At 44.9% G+C, this 15,899-nt stretch overlaps 1 long non-coding RNA gene across 1 annotated transcript; it reads right to left on the reverse strand.

Annotated features, from left to right (window-relative positions):
* Window positions 1-342: 342 nt before the first annotated feature.
* LOC125408895 (uncharacterized) lies at window positions 343-15,453 on the reverse strand. The gene is made up of 4 exons (XR_007234616.3): window positions 15,201-15,453; window positions 11,331-11,543; window positions 4,702-6,787; window positions 343-1,663 (listed from the first exon to the last, which is right to left on the reverse strand). It is a non-coding gene; the product is annotated as an uncharacterized LOC125408895 (long non-coding RNA).
* Between the last annotated feature and the right edge of the window lie 446 nt (window positions 15,454-15,899).

Consider the following 15,899-nt stretch of genomic DNA (forward strand, 5'->3'; position numbering starts at 1 on the left):
TTAACAATAACAACAGTAAAAATTACCAAAACACATCCTCTTGGGTACCTCAATATTTCCCAAGCGTGCCCCCATTTCTCAGCCTAAACCTTTGTGACACTCCTTTCTTGCAATCAGTCCCTACCATCCACCCTCTACTACTGTTCCTTTCCTTGGTGTCTATGTTTATGCTTCTGGGATGACTTCTGCACTCCAAGAACAGACTGCTTCATCCAGAATATCCGTGCAACCTTCTAATGCCTTCTAGGCGTAATTCATTCAAGAGAGATTCTGTAAATCAGATTCTAGTGGTGAAAAAAAAAAGTCTTACTTACATTCAGTTGGTAGAGAAAGATGGAAGTATGAATAACAGACTTACTTATGTATTTGAAAACAGTCAATGTTACAAAAACTCCACCATTGCTGGCTCTAGAAGCGTGGGCAGGATACAGTGAAGAATAGAAAAAGGGAGAGAATGTCAATTCAGCTTTCGAGAGGGGACAGGGAGATACAAGACAGTCCAATACAAAGGACACGATCTTCCTGGAGGGTGACCAAAGAGGCCATGACAGGCAGAGGACAGTGTGAGCGAAGGCCCGGTGGAATGACACAGCGTGCTATGCCAAGAAAAAGCCACCCATGGCTAGGTCTTGGGCATCAGCACAGAGAGGAAGCTGGTGAGGACGTTTGGCTTTATAGGCTTCATGGAGCCACTGACAGGTTTTAAGCCAGTGCTGATACAGGGCGGTCAGTATTTTTACAGAAATCATTTTACCGCACTGCATAGACATCACCAGCAACTCAAAGGGCGGTGTTCACTCTACTTTCTCTTCTGGATTCGGTGTCAAGTGCTGGGTGACTTTCCTTTCTAGCTCCCCAGCTCCTCACACGCTCACTCGCCAGACAGTGAGAGGCAGTCCTTGTGCTGCTGATGCTGAGCGTGGGGCTGAGTGAGGCCAGAGCACCCAGGCTTGCTGTGCCCCTGCTCCACGAAACATCAGGGTGTTACCCTGAGCTTCTGTTTCTTCTTCTACAAAATGGTGGTCCGTACAGAGTCATCTTTCAGTTCTCTTTTGCGCTAACATTCTGTGATTGTTATAGGGAGGTTCCCTATTTTTTTTTTTTTCAAGTTTGCAGTCAATATTTGGCAATACAAATGACCGTTGAGAGAGGTGTCAAGAAATCAGTGTACCATGGAACACAGATTGACAAAAACATCGCATGAACTGGTGGTTCTCAACCTGTGGATCGCCACCCCTCCCAGGGGTCACCTAAGACCATCGAAAAACACAGATATTTACATTACAATTCATTACAGTAGCAAAATTACAGTTATGAAGTAGCAATGAAAACAGTGCTACGGTTGGGGGTCACCACAATGTGAGAAACAGTATTAAAGGGCCGCAGCGTAAAGAAGGGGGAGAACCACGGGCATGAACCTGTCTCCTGGGTGCTGGGCAGCGACCCTGGCTGATCAAACAGCAAAGGATGGCGTCTTTCGGCTGTCGGGTAAAGAGCTCTGCCCTCTGAGATTCCTTCCATTTTAAAAGGAACAAATAGAACGCTGGTTACTGTTGCTGTGTGGCTGTGAGTGATAAAGCCTGTGCATCTTGAGAACTCCAGGATCTTGAGAGAAAGCCAGCGGTTGTGTTCGCCTGAGTTTACTTCTGTCTTCACCAGCTCCCTGGAGTACATAAAGCTCTGGCAAGTACATAGGCGTTTCTCCCCCCACCTCGCCCGCCACACACACACACACACACACACAATTGAGAAAATATGCTCTTATATTTCTATATCACAGACGTGTTACTGGCCTGGCCATCACATCATAAAATCTCACCTGAGAGCCGCTGATATGGCCAGCAACAGGTAAATATTCCCCTTAACTTTGAGGTATTTGGCTTTTATATTAGTGAGACACTCTCCCCCGCTCCCCACTCCCCAAAAAAACATCTTTTGTAGATAGCGCGGCTCACTTGGCAGAATGCTTGCCAATGCTGTCTTCATGCCCCCACACTACACAAGCCCACTGTGACTCCGTGCCCCTGTAATCATAGGAGTCAGAGCAGAGGCAGGAGGATTGGAAACTTAAGGCCATCCTCTGCTACGTAGCTTGGGCTATGTGAGATCCCATATCAAAAAATTTTAAAAAGGGGGCTGACCAGATGGCTTTGTGTTTAAGAGCTATTGCTGCTCTTGTAGAGGATTAGAATTTAGTTCCTCGTACCCGTGTTGGGTAGCTCATAGGTGCCTGTAACACCAGCACCTAGAAAACTGGCACTCTGTTCTGCTTGTTATAGCCCCGTGTATGCATGTGTTTGCACTGGGTGTGCATGCACACACACACACACACACACACACACACACACACACACACACACAGTGCAAGCACAAAAGTAAGGAAAATCTTTTTTCCCTTTTTTTTTTTTTTGGTTGGATGGGGTGGGGGCGATCTCATTATATACCCTTGGCTGGCCTGGAACTCACTCTGTAGACCAGGCTGGCCTCGAACTCACAGAGATCCACTTTGCCTCTGTGTCCTGAGTGCTGGGATTAAAGGCGCGTGCCACCACTGCCATCTGACTTTTTCAACTTCTAACACATCACGATTTGCTAGCTCTTTGTCAAGAAACACCATTCCCTCTCCATGGCTGAGCTTGTGTGTCTAATTGTCGCATTTCCTAACATGAGATTTATACTTACTCAAGAACCCATGAAGGAAAGTCTCATTTGGACCATATTTTCATAATAAACTATGCTGCTGGATTTCTTTTTACTGCAAAACAAAGCTGCTAAATTTGTGCCAGGGTATAATTCTCTAAAATGACTTGTAAACCCGCCGCAGTGATCTGGACACACTTCAACTGGGACGAACTTCCTTTAACTCAAGAGGGAGGGAGGCCTGTTTACTTCTTTGGAGGAGGAGGTCACCCCCACGCCTCACGCTCCACTCCCTCCATTCCACACCCCTCCTTCTCTCAGGCCCCTTGGCCTTTGATTTAGCTGATCCTCAGCTCTGTGTCAGAAGAGACGTCTCTCACTTTGGAGAGTATAGGGGATCATCTCGATAAACAAGAGGAGTCCTGTAGAGGTCCTTTGCCACCTTTCGGCATCCTGACCTGGAGAAAAAGGCGAGTCCTGGCTGTTACACACTCCATTAGCTCCAATCCCTTTCGGGGGCACCTAGAGTTCACTTACAAAACTGCATATTCAAGAACTGTGAGTCTAGGCCTGGAAGCCACAAGCCTGCATTCACAGATCTGGGGAGGTGAAGGCTGAGTAGTCCCAGGTTATCCTTAGCTACAAGGTGAATCCTGGCCTACTTATGACTCTCAAAACAAAATAATAGAAAAGAAAGAAATGCTGGGTAGAAGGTCACTGAGTCTGGGGGTGAGGGGTGGAGAAAAGCCCCCCCCCCCACTGCTGCCAAGCCTGAGCACTAGAATTCTATTTCAGGAACCTACAGGGTAGAAGGGGAGAATCGACTCCCACAAGTTGTCTCGACCTCCACTCACACAAAAAATAAAATAAAAAATAAATGTAATGAAATATATTTTAAAGATCAATAGTTAAGAATCAAGAGTTTCCTAACTAGACACAACGGTAAAATAATATGTTCTAAAACTCACAACAACATTTTAGCCGAGCACAGCTGTCTGAAACGTAACCCAGTATCTTCTAGCTTCTCTGTGATCTCACAAGGAAAACCAAAATAATATGCCCAGGAAAATTCTCCACCCACAGGCTGATGCGTAGTGCTCCCTTCCTGATCACTAAAGGCTAAAGATTACAAGAAAGCACTTGTGTCTTCTGTGTGCAAAGACTGACAGTGAGCTCTGTTGACAGAGTACTTGCCTAGGACGCAGGAAACCCCAGGTGTGATCCCCAACCTCACAGAAAAGGAGCACGGTAGGAAAATAATAACAATGAAATGAGTTTCTCTTCCCACTTTTAGACCAAGAAGGAGCAAAAAAAGGGGGGGGAGGGGGAGTAAAAAGCCAAAGAATCACTAGAGGAAGAGTTGTAAAGCAGCACAAATTAATAAGAGATTTTGTGTGTGTGTGTGTGTGTGTGTGTGTGTGTGTGTGTGTACGTCTAAGACAAGACAAGGTCCCATGTAACATAGGTTGGCTCCAAACCCGCTGTACAGAGAGGCTGGTCTTGAACCTCTTATTCTACCTCCTCCCTCTCGAGTGCTGGCCTTGTAGGCACGTGCCGCCATGTTCACTAAAGTCTTAATGTCCTCTTACCAGCTTCTCTTGTCTGATCTCCCCCTAGGGATACTGATTGTGAAAGGGCCACTGCTTTATCAATCCTTGGAGAAATAAAGGAAATTGTGTACCGAATTAAAAAATAACAGAAGAGGAAAAGGAAAGATGCCCTCTTTTTTTGGTATTTAGAAGGGTCTGGTGCTTACGCATCAGTGTGGACTCCCAATGGCAGAGGCTGTGCATTGCCTTTGTGCTACGGCAAATCGTACTTGCTAAATACGAGTTCTGCAGGCTGGAGAGACGGCTCAGCCGACAAGAGCACTTACAGCTCTTGAAGAGGACCCAAGTTTTAACGCCAGTACCCATGTCAGACAACTCATGGGGATCTGGGGTTCTTATCCGGGATCAGCTGGTAGTTATACAAAGATGTACATGGATACACAGACACGCGCGTGCACACACACACAGACACACAAATAAATATAACTATTTTTAATTTAAAAAAATATACCAAGTTTTTGAATGAGGAACCTTCTGCCATCCACTCTTAGAAACATATCTCTGCTTGGCTTTTGTTCTGAAGAGGGTACTATCCAAACAACTGCAGCTGGGGGAAAGCGAGCAGAGGAAGACAAATCATTGTTAAAACTAAACTTGTCAGCTTCAGAAATAACAACTAACAACTTCCAGTGGCGATACATAATCATCCAATAGAGGGGTGCCAAACACGTAAACAGACCTAAGTGCTCTTATAGTAAACCATCTGCTTGGAGAATGTAAACCAAGCTCACCAGGCCAGGGCTCAGCCTGCAGGGAATGCCGACAAGCCTGAGCTCCGGAGTCTCACCACCTGGGTGTGAAGCCCAGTAGTCACTGGTTACCTGTCAGTTCCTAGACAATCCGTGTCCTCAGTTTCCTCCCCTGTAAAACAGAGACAATGGCAACACCTGCTTCATGAACTTGGTTGGCCATGGGAGGGGTTAATGCATGTGCAGGGGTTACAAAAAGATGGCGTCCAGGAAGCAGTTCTGAAGCGTTGACACTGGCTCACACAGGCGCTGCTGTGAGATTCTTGGTAGCAACAAGATTCTCTGAATTCTTCCTGGGTGCAGAGCTGACCCTGAAGGGAGGGGGCAGATCTGGGAAGTTTCTAAGGGACTCCTAAAAGCCTCCATCTCCTGGAAACCACGGGCCACAGTAAGGCAGAAGTTGACATTTTTCTAACGAGAACCAATATTCGTCACCATGTAGGAAAATTTGGATGTTTCGAGGTGAATTTTTCTTCTTCCTCCAGGTACCATTCATTCTCCCATTCTTTCTATAGTGACATGGTTTCAATCAGAATAACCTGAGTTACCCTCAAGGCACTGAAGAGAGATGCATGTGACTGACTCTTAATGACTGTGAGTTGTTAGTACAAAAACCAATTTTCCAATGGCAAGCACTCCTTAGAGGATTCCATCTCAGTTCCATATAGAGAAGTCAAGGGCTCAGGACTGCTGGTTACGTCAGCTCTGCTTCCTAGATTCACTTTCAGTAATGGAGAGGAATCTTTTCACCAGGGAGAACAGGAGTGATCCTGCAGCCCTGCCTGTGCTGGGCCAGTAGGGCACGCACCTTGACCTAGAAAGGAAACGCACTTTGATGGAGATGACTGCCAAGCACTGCACCTTAGAGAATCAGGGATGGAATCCCCCTGCAGTCGCTGCTGCCTCCTGACCCCCTCCCTGGCAACAGTGCAGAGTCCTCATGCTACAAAGTGGCGTCCTCTCCCCCCACCCCCGCGGTGACCATGCATGTGAAAATGCAGCAATGGGCCATCTCTGCCCTCAGTCGCTTGCTGCTTCTCTTGAGCGTTTTGAAATGTGCTTCTTAAATCCAACAGTCTGGATACACTGTTACTTTGGGGAGGGTTGAAAATCAAATTTCTGCATCACCCCAGGTCATAACTACATTTCTAGGGAAATATTTATAAACCAACACAAAAAAGATAATTTGTCGAATATAAATGGTGCTAAGTTGAGAATAGAAAATAAACACAACAAATTGGTGGTTATTATGCAAATATGAGGACCTCAATTTGATGCCCAGAACCCCAGGAAAAAAGCAGAGCCGTGATGTCCGCTTGTAATCCCAGCTCTGGAGAAACAGAGGCAGGAATTTCCCAGGGCTAACAAGTCAGTTAGTCTAGCAGAATCAGCAAGCTTCAGAGTCAGCAAGATGCTCTCTCTGTCTTAAAGAATACAGTGGCGGGGCTGGAGAGATGGCTCAGAGGTTAAGAGCACTGACTGTTCTTCCAGAGGTCCTGAGTTCAATTCCCAGCAACCACATGGTGGCTCACAACCATCTGTAATGAGATCTGGTGCCCTCTTCTGGCCTGCAAGCATACATGGAAGGAATGTTGTGTACATAATAAATAAATAAATCTTTAAAAAAAAAAAAAGAATACAGTGGCAAGTAATCAAGGAAGACTCCTGGCCTCCAGAGGTGTTCAGTCTCAGCCTAACCCTACTATCCACGTGGAGTCCTGCTTTTCATACACACACACAGTGCTCATCAGGTCTGGGCCAAAGAGAGTCACATCTCGAATTCTTTCCCTAGGGGAGAAATCAGGAAATAGTTTGTTATTTCTATTGCCAGCACCTAGCCCAAAGTCTGGCACTCCGCCTGGGATATAAAGAGTGTTCAGTAAATATTGATTGAATGGACAATTACATTGTCACATATCCCTGTAGCCAGTATGACTCGGGATGAACTCAACCTCCTGAGGCTCATTGCATGCACCTGTCCTGTTTCCCTCCCTACCTCTCACTCCATCCAGATGACCCCTCTGGCTGGTCCTCTGATCTGGATCATCATCTGTCCCTGATGATGTCCACTCATCCAGTGACCCTGAGAAAGCAGCAGACAGCTCGCCATAGCAGCTGACAAGCAGTGATGGACACACATGGGAGCCAGACCTTCTTGCAGGACCCAAAGATTCCTTTTCCCTCAGCATAGGCCCATTACCAGGATCCTTTATCTTGCCCATCAACATGCTCATCAACAGCCTTGAGGCCAAGGGTGAGACTCCCCTTCCCAAGGCTTTGCTTGCCTCCTTTACTTGTTCTTCAAAGTCCATGCCCAGAGTCCTCGCCCAGAGTCCTCTCTGTTTTACGACTCATCACTGGCCCTTCTTGCCACAAGGCATTTTACTATCATGTTTTGCGGTTAAAAATCAAAGTATGAGTCCAATATTGGTATGAATTTAATATGGATGTGGTAGTTTGAATGTAATTGGCCCTCATAATCTTACAGAGAGTGTGCCTTTGCTGGAGTGGATGGCCTTGTTGGAGAAAGTGTGTCACTGTGGGAGAGGGTTTTGAAGTTTCCTATGCTCATGATACTGTCCAGTGTCTCAGTCAACTTCCTGCTGCCTGCAAGATATAACACTCTCAGCTACCTCTCCAGGACCATGTCTCCCTGCATCCCCGCCATGATGAGAATGGACTGAACCTCTGAAACTATAAGCAAGCCCCCTTAATTGTAATAAGTCTTTCTCTGTCCCAACTCCCAAATAATGACACAGAAACTTCTTATTAACTATGAAAGCTCAGCCTTAGCTTAGTCTTATTACTAACTAGCTCTTAGAATTTAACTTAACCCATTTCTATTAATCTATGTGCTGTCACAAGGCTGGAGGCTTTTACCACTCCTCCTGCATGTTCTGCTTCTACTGCACCTGACTGGCAACTCCCTCTTTCTTCTTCCCTGGGCTCTCTCTGTCTGGAAGTCCCACATATGCCTTCTGCCTAGCTATTGGTTATTTAACTTTTTATTAAACCAATCACAGTGATATATTTTTACACAGCATAATCAAATATCTTGCAGTACTCAATTATTGTCCCTTTATAAGAGTTGCCATGGTCTCTCCACAATAATAGAAACCCTAACTAAGACAGAAGTTGATACCAGGGACTGGGGTATTGCTGTGATAGGCCTGGTGATGTTTTTGTTTGGAAGAATTTGGACTTTGATTCTTTGGGTTTGGAAAGCAGTAGAATTATTTAAGCACTGCCTAATGGGCAATACTAGTAGAAGCATGGAAGGCAGCAGTGCTAAGAGTTATCTGAACCCTGAGGGGCTTACTCAAGAGGTTTCAGAGGAGAAGAATTCTAGTATGTTGCCTAGAGATTGTTCTTGTGATATTTTGGTGAAGAAAGTGGCTGCTTTTTGTTCTTGTCCTAAGAGTCTGCCTGAGGCTAAAGTGAAGAGTTTTGAATTAACTCCATTAGCAGAAGTCTCAAAACAGCCTAGTATAGACTCTAGTATAGTGTGGTTATTAGTGTTAACTCTGAGGAAAATTTATAATGAAAAGGAGCAAACTAAGCAAGGAAAAGTATTTGAGGAGAAAAGGAGCACCAGGAAGTAGAATGGAACTAAGTTCTGGATTCAAGGAGAGAAATAAATTAAGAAATGGAATAAAGGGAGTGGTGACCTCAGGAAAGATCCTGCCCAGTTAAGTTTCCAACTCATGAGAAGGAATTAAAGGAAGGCTTAGAGCTGGGTGTGGTGGGGTACACCTTTAATGCCAGTACTAGGAAGGCAGAGGCTGGTGGATCTCTGAGTATGAGGCCAGTCTGGTCTATAGAGCAAATTTCAAGACAGCCAAGCCTAGGCAGTGAAGAATAGAAAGCTAGTGAAGATGTAATTGAATGAGGGCCATGTTTTAGCCCCAGTAAGCCGCAGAACTTGGCAGCTTAGGCCAAATTCTGGCTGTAGAGTTAAGGATAGAAAAAAATGGGTTTTTGCTTCTTCTTTTCTAAAGAAAGCTGTTGAGGATATAGGCATGTGTCAGAAGTGTCTCTGAATAGAAGCCTAGCAGAAAGGCCATTGCTGAAGCAACGAAGTTAAAGCCTGGATTGCCTTGGAGAACCCAAGTTGTTAGAGATGCCAGAGTCATGGGATACCTGTGGAGGAGAGCTGCTAACAGGGAGTAGAAGCAGCCCAAGAGAAAGAAGTGGGGATGTGGAGAGTGTTTTGACATCAGACATGGAGACGCAGAGTTTGAAGTTTGCCCAGCTGGTTTTCAGTCTCATTATGGTCCAGTATTTCCTCACTATTCACCCCTCCCTACATTTGGAATAGTAATGCATATTCTGTGTCATTATATGTTGAAAATATGTGATCTGCTTTTTAGTTTTAATTTTACAGAGGATTGCAGTTAAGAGACTATATGAATCTCAGAAGAAACTTTGAATTTTGGACTTTTAAACATTGTTGAGACTAATAGACTATGGGATGTTGCAGAATATTTGTTTAACTATGTAAAGATGTGCTGCATTTGCTTAACTATGCAACAATGCGTTACATTTGTTTCTGTTGTAGAGCATTTGTTTAAGTGTGTAAAGACATGTTACATTTGCTTAATTATGTAAAGAGATGTTGCTGTTTTACCTTGCCTGCCTAAGGCACCTGATTGGTCTAATAAAAAGCTGAAAGACTAAAAGCAGAGAAGGAGGTATAGGCAGAACTTGCAGACAGGAAGAATACGTAGGAGGAACTTAGGTTCTAAAAGGGAAGGAAAAAGAAAAGGAGACAACATGGAATGCCAGAAACTAGACAGACAGACACGTAGAAAGCAGAAAAATAGGACATGGAGAATGGAAGAAAGAATTAAAAAAAGCCCTGAGGTAAAATGTAGATGAATAGAAACAGGTTAAATTAGGTTAAAAGAGCTAGTAGAACAAGCCTAAACTAAAGCCAAGCATTCATAATTAATAATAAGTTTTAATGTCTTTATTTGGGAGCTGGTTGGTGGCCTAAAGAAAATTCCAACTATAATGGGGACTTTTGAATTTTGAACTAAATGCATTTTTCACTATGATATTGTCACCAGCTTATAGGGGCCAGGGTGTGGAATGTGGTAGTTTGAATGCAATCAGCCCCTATAATCTCATAGGGAGTAGCATTATTAGAAGGTGTGCCTTTGTTGGAGTGAATGGCCTTGTTGGAGGAAGTATGGTACTGTGGGAGAGGATTTTGAGGCTTCCTAGGCTCAGGATACTGTTCGGTGTCTCAGACAACTTCCTGTCACCTGCAAGATGTAGAACTTTCAGCGACGACTTCATTGCTGTGTCTGCCTGCGTGCAGCCAGGCTCCCCGCCATGGTGATGATGGATTGAACCTCCAAAACTGTAAGTGTGCCCCCTCAATTAAATGTGTCCCAATTAAATTTATAAGAGTTGCCATGGTTATGGTGTCTCTTCAATAGAAACATAAATAAGACAAAAGGTTTTCTAAAAGCTATAAGGCCTTGGCCATTTCTTCCTTGGTTTTCAACAAGCCAGCCTTCTGTTTACTTAGCTTCCTCTCTTTGAGGATTCCCTTTGCTTCTCACTTGATTACATGAACTTCTTCTCTTAATACGTTTAATGTTTTTAGTTCTGTCTCTCACATTTTTAATCCGTGTTCATGGTTTTTTGCTTTTCTTCTTTTGTGTGTGTTTGCACGATGTGTGTGTCTCCATGTGTATGTGTAGAGTTCTCAGGGCAACACCCAGTATTGATCCTTGCCTTCCAACTTATTTTGGATCAGAGTTTTGTTGCTTGCTGCCGTAGGAGGGCTAGGATTATAGGTATATGCTACAGTGCCCAGCTTATGCAGGCCCTGGGTATTTGAACTTAGTTCCTCAAGTTAAATAGCAAGTACTTTACCTGATGATCCATTTCCCCAGTCCCCCCATCTTCTTCATCTTCTTTTCCTTTTTGTGTCTGTCTTCCCTCCTTATTCTTCTTCCTTCCTTCCTTCCTTCCTTCCTTCCTTCCTTCCTTCCTTCTTTCTTTCCTTATTTCCTTTTTTCTTTATTTCTTTCTTTCGTTCATTCTTTTTTCAAGTTCTGATCTCTTATTTGTTACTACCCCCTCCCACCTCAAGACAATATTTCTCTGTATACCCTGACTGTCCTGGAACTCACTCTGTAGACCAGACTGGTCTCGAACTCAGAGATCTGCCTGACTCTGTCTCACAAGTGCTGAGATAAGAGGTGTGCCCCACCACTGTCTAGCTTTATTTGTAACTCCTAAAAGCCCCCCCACCCCCACACAGAAGTGGAAGCTCTCAGCAAGGACAGCCTACATCTCTCTGCAATCTGTTCCTCACATTTTTCTTTGGCTTCCTCATTCTCTTGGCTAAAAGTTTAGCATATTCTGCAGACTCCTCCTTCTTGGTGTGCTGTTTCTTCAGAGTAATATGTCAGCATTTGTGTTGCAGGACACGTGGAGTAACAGGAGGCTGAATCTTGGGTGCTTTGGTCCTGGGCTTCTGACCTTGTTTAGGGGCTTTCTGACAGCATTTTGGAGGACATCATTTTCTCTAGAGAGACAGAAAAGCTTTCAGATTCTGCCAGCTTTCTTGGTCCCCAACTGCCAAGGCACAGTACTATCTGTCTGTCCAGGAATACCCTTCTCCCCTTTTTGTACAATAATCAAGTTGAGAACACTCAGGTTGACATCCACACTGCATCCATAAACAGCCATGTCCTTCCTCTCTCCAGGTCTCCTTCCTCTAGAACAAAAATGCTCCGATTCAACAGTGAGCGCACATTCATCCACGAGTCAAGACGTTTTGTTTCCTGGGAAAACCTTGTTTGTTATTCCCACCACTGTTTGGACCACATAACCCTTCCACTCCTCACCCAGAGCATCAGCTTCTGTGACCACACATTTCTCGGATAAAGTGTGTGCATTCATCACCCACTCCAGTGAGTTTCTGACAGCCAGTGGGTGGAATGGAGATAGTCTGCTTCATCTCGACATGGCAGACTGCCTCGGAGGCACCATAAAAAGGAGCTCCTCTTTTGTTTTCTGAAAGGAGATCTCACTAAGTTGCGCGGACTGGCCTCACGTTCATGATCTTACGGTCTCAGCATCCCAAATGCTGAGGTTGCAATATGTGTAACACTCTGCTTTGCTTGCTACCCCTTCTTCCCTGTCCTACAATACTAGTTAGGGTTTTCCCTGCCTCCTACCTTCACTATAGAAATGCATCTACAGTTTCTTCTTTCCTTCCCTCCTTCCTTCCTTCCTTCCTTCCTTCCTTTCTTTCTTCCTTTCTTTCTTTTTTTTCTTAATTCTAAATTTCTTATACCAGTTTTACTGGCTGGGGTCTACTATGGGGCCAGAGGCAAGTTGCCTTTACTCTAATCCCTTGGTTTTCTTGTATAAAAAAAAATTAAGCATGTCAGAGTACTTCCATTTTAGGGTTGTTACAACATAAAGAAAAGTCCTAGATTTCCCTAGTCTGTAATTAAAGATTTTGACAGTTTTTGTCTTCCCCCAAATATTTCCGAGAAACTCACAAAGTGGATTAACTTAATGTATATTGAACACTCTGTACCAGTTACTGATCCAGGCAGGGCACACAAAGATAAACAGACCAGGATAGCCCTTCTATGGTGTTTACACTGGAAGATAAGCAAAAGAACAACAACAGTAGCCTGGCTAGTTTTATGTCAACTTGACACAAGCTAGAGTCATCAGAGCAGAGGGAACCTCAGCTGAGAAAATGCCTCTGTAAGATTGGGCTGTAAGCAAGCCAGTAGGGCATTTTCTTAATTAGCGATTGATGGGGGAGGGCCTCGCCTCCCTGGACTGGTGGTTCTGGGTTCTATAAGAAATCAGGATGAGTGAGTCATGGGGAACAAGCAAGTAAGGAGCACTCCTCCATGGCCTCTGCATCAGCTCCTGCCTCCAGGTCCCTGCCCTGGTTGAGTTCCAGTCCTGACTTCCTTCAGTGGTGACTGTGATGTAGAAGCATAAGCCACATAAGCCCTTTCCTCCCCAAATGACTTTGGTCATGGTGCTCCATCACAGCAATAGTAACCCCAAGACACACATGGCCTGGTGAGATGGCTTAGGGGTAAAAGTGCCTGCCGCCAAGCCCGACCATCTGAGTTCCATCCCTAGGTCCTGTATGGTGGAAGGAGAGAATGGATTCCTGAAGATTTTTCTCTGACCACCTCACGTGTGCCTTGGCATGCATGTGCACACTCATTCACAAACACCCATCCACACAAAAAAATAAAAATATAACAAAATTGTAAAAGAAAAAGAATAAAAACTAAGGAATCAGAAGGATTGAAGAACACAAAATGACTGTGAGTGCTTCAGGAAACTCTGGTGGAAGGTTCTAGGGTGAGGCAGGCAGGGAGGTCCCTTTAAGAATACCTGTGTGCTGTGTGGCCAGACCTGTGTTCTAAACCCTCTGCCACCAGCATCGGGATTGGTGAGCTTGGCTGGACCCACGATGGCAGCTCAGCTATGAGTTAGAAACTCAGATCAGTGCATGAGTGGAGAGCCTTGGGTGGCTATCCAGTCAAAGATGCTTTGAAAAACAGGAAGTAAGCCAGTCCGTGTGTTCAGCATCAAGGCTTAGGGTGAAGTGTTACTATAAAACTGAAGGAAACCATTGCTAGTGCCTTGCTACAAGCTGTAAGAAAGCTTTTCCTGCCGTCACAGTTGACCCATGGTATTGGTTCTATAGGATAGATACCAAGGGCCATGACAGCCTGTGATGCCTGCCAGCATCCTCTTCCAAAGCAGGAAGTAGAGAGCTATCTTCCTCTTGTCATGTTCAGGTACTCTGGGTGGCTGGCCCTAGAGTATTACAGACTTGCAGAAAATGGTGCATGTAACACAGGCATGTTTTTGTTTCTCTCTAGGTCAGGGCTTTCTCATGACGTGGATTGACTGTGGTCTCCTAAGGCTAAAGACCAGCCTTGCCATTGGGATTCCTCCCTCTAGACTGTGCCTTCTCCGGCCCCCCACTCCCATCAGTCTGTCTTGGCCGTCTCACACACTTCTTTTTGTCTATTCCTGACTAAATCCCTGGTGAAGCAAAGATCTAGGGGTTACCCCTCCCGCGAAATCCTCAGTCCCTTGTAAACCAGTGGGTACCCATTGATGCACAAGGAAAAGGGATGTTGACCTTCTCTGTATGGCAATTTGTCAAGATTCTGCTCAGCTAGAACTTCATATTACAAAGTACAAAATTAGAAACTACCATAATCATTTAGCTAATACCTTAATGAGATATTAAAAATTTACTGTATATATATATGATAGATAGATAGATGACAGATAGATGATACATAGATAGATAGATAGATAGATAGATAGATAGATAGATAGATAGATAGATAGACAGACAGATAGGACTGCATAGCTTGCTCAGTCATTAAGATGATGGACTTCCCATGAACCCAAGTTCCATTCCCAGCACCATATCAATAGGCTCACAGCCATCCATAACTCGTCTCTGGGGAAGCCCATGTTTTCTTCTGGCCTTGGCATGCACCCACACATAAGTTGCATATGCTCACACAGACACACACAAACACATAATTTAAGAAAATAAAGGCAAATCTTTACAGCCTAGAGAGATGGATTGGCACTTAAGATCACTACTGCTGCTCTTCCAAGGGACCCGAGTTTGGTTCTCAGCACCCACATCAGGTGGGACACCTCAGCCCCTGGAAATCTGAAGCCCTCTCCTGGTCTCCACAGGAATCATGTGCTTAAACCCCCCACACAAGTACACATAAGTAAAAATAAAATGAATCTTTAAAAAATGAATTTGTCATTCATATTTTTCTTTGAAATTGTACAAAACAATGTCATAAATAGTCAGAAATAAAATTACTTAACAGAACAACAGAATTCTTGGCTGTAGCTATGTTAGAGGTCTTTCACTTACTGTAGTCACTTCCTCAACTGGGCTCTGTCTGGTTACAGCCCCAACCATTCCTCGAAAATCGCTCTCCCTGAAGTCGCTAACCATTCCCTAAGATGAAGATTGGGGGGCCTGGGAAGGTACGCGGAGGTGGATGACAACCTGGAGCAGAGTGGGTAACAGTAGATGGGACGGGGCAAGAGGTGAGGTCATTGTCTGCAAGGTGAACAAGTGATCTGGAACCAAGTCTGAAGCCAAGCATTCCCAAGGGTCAGGCAGGCCAGTTAGCAGCCAACTCACCTAAACAGAAGACGAGATCCAGACCCAAATGGACTCCAAACAGGGTCAGGCTGAGGAAACAGAAGTCCAGGAGGAACGCTACAAGGAACCAATGATGGAGAATCCGAACTCACAAAGCTCACAGTGCAACAGGCTGGCTTTCCCTGGGAGTGTCTGGTGAAAAGTTCAAACTCACAGTTATCTCTGTCAAAGACAAGAGATGGGCTCCCAGGGGCACTCCTATATTGGATAAGTCAACAAAGTGCCCGCCACACCCAACTTCCTCTTTGAGGTGAAACTGCCCCACCCACAGCCCCCTGCTCTGAGCAGCTGAGCTGGGTTGGTCTTTACCCAGGAATGGCTCTTGATTGGACCAGAAATTGGCTGTGATCTGAGAGTCGCCTTCCCAAACACCAACCCCAGGAGCAAAAGATAAGCTTCATCTATCCGATTCTGTCCTTCCAAGACACGGGGCAGGAGGCAAGAGATGAAGAATCTGCACTTGTCTGTGGAAATGCGGCTGAAAGGATGCCATACAGCTGAGTAAGGCCTTAGAAGGGGGTAGCAACCCAAATCTGTGAGGAAGCAGAGCAGTATGGTATGAACAGGTTTATGACGAAGCAGTAATTATGAGGCAGAGAAAAAATGGGTGTCAACAGATCCTGTTAGTGGGGAAAGCGGGAAGGGAGAAAATTTGAGAAAAGGGGCTGAGCGGTGGCT

The sequence above is a fragment of the Myodes glareolus genome, chromosome 17 (assembly GCF_982192425.1).
Source record: "Myodes glareolus chromosome 17, mMyoGla1.1, whole genome shotgun sequence".
Lineage (NCBI taxonomy): Eukaryota > Metazoa > Chordata > Mammalia > Rodentia > Cricetidae > Myodes > Myodes glareolus.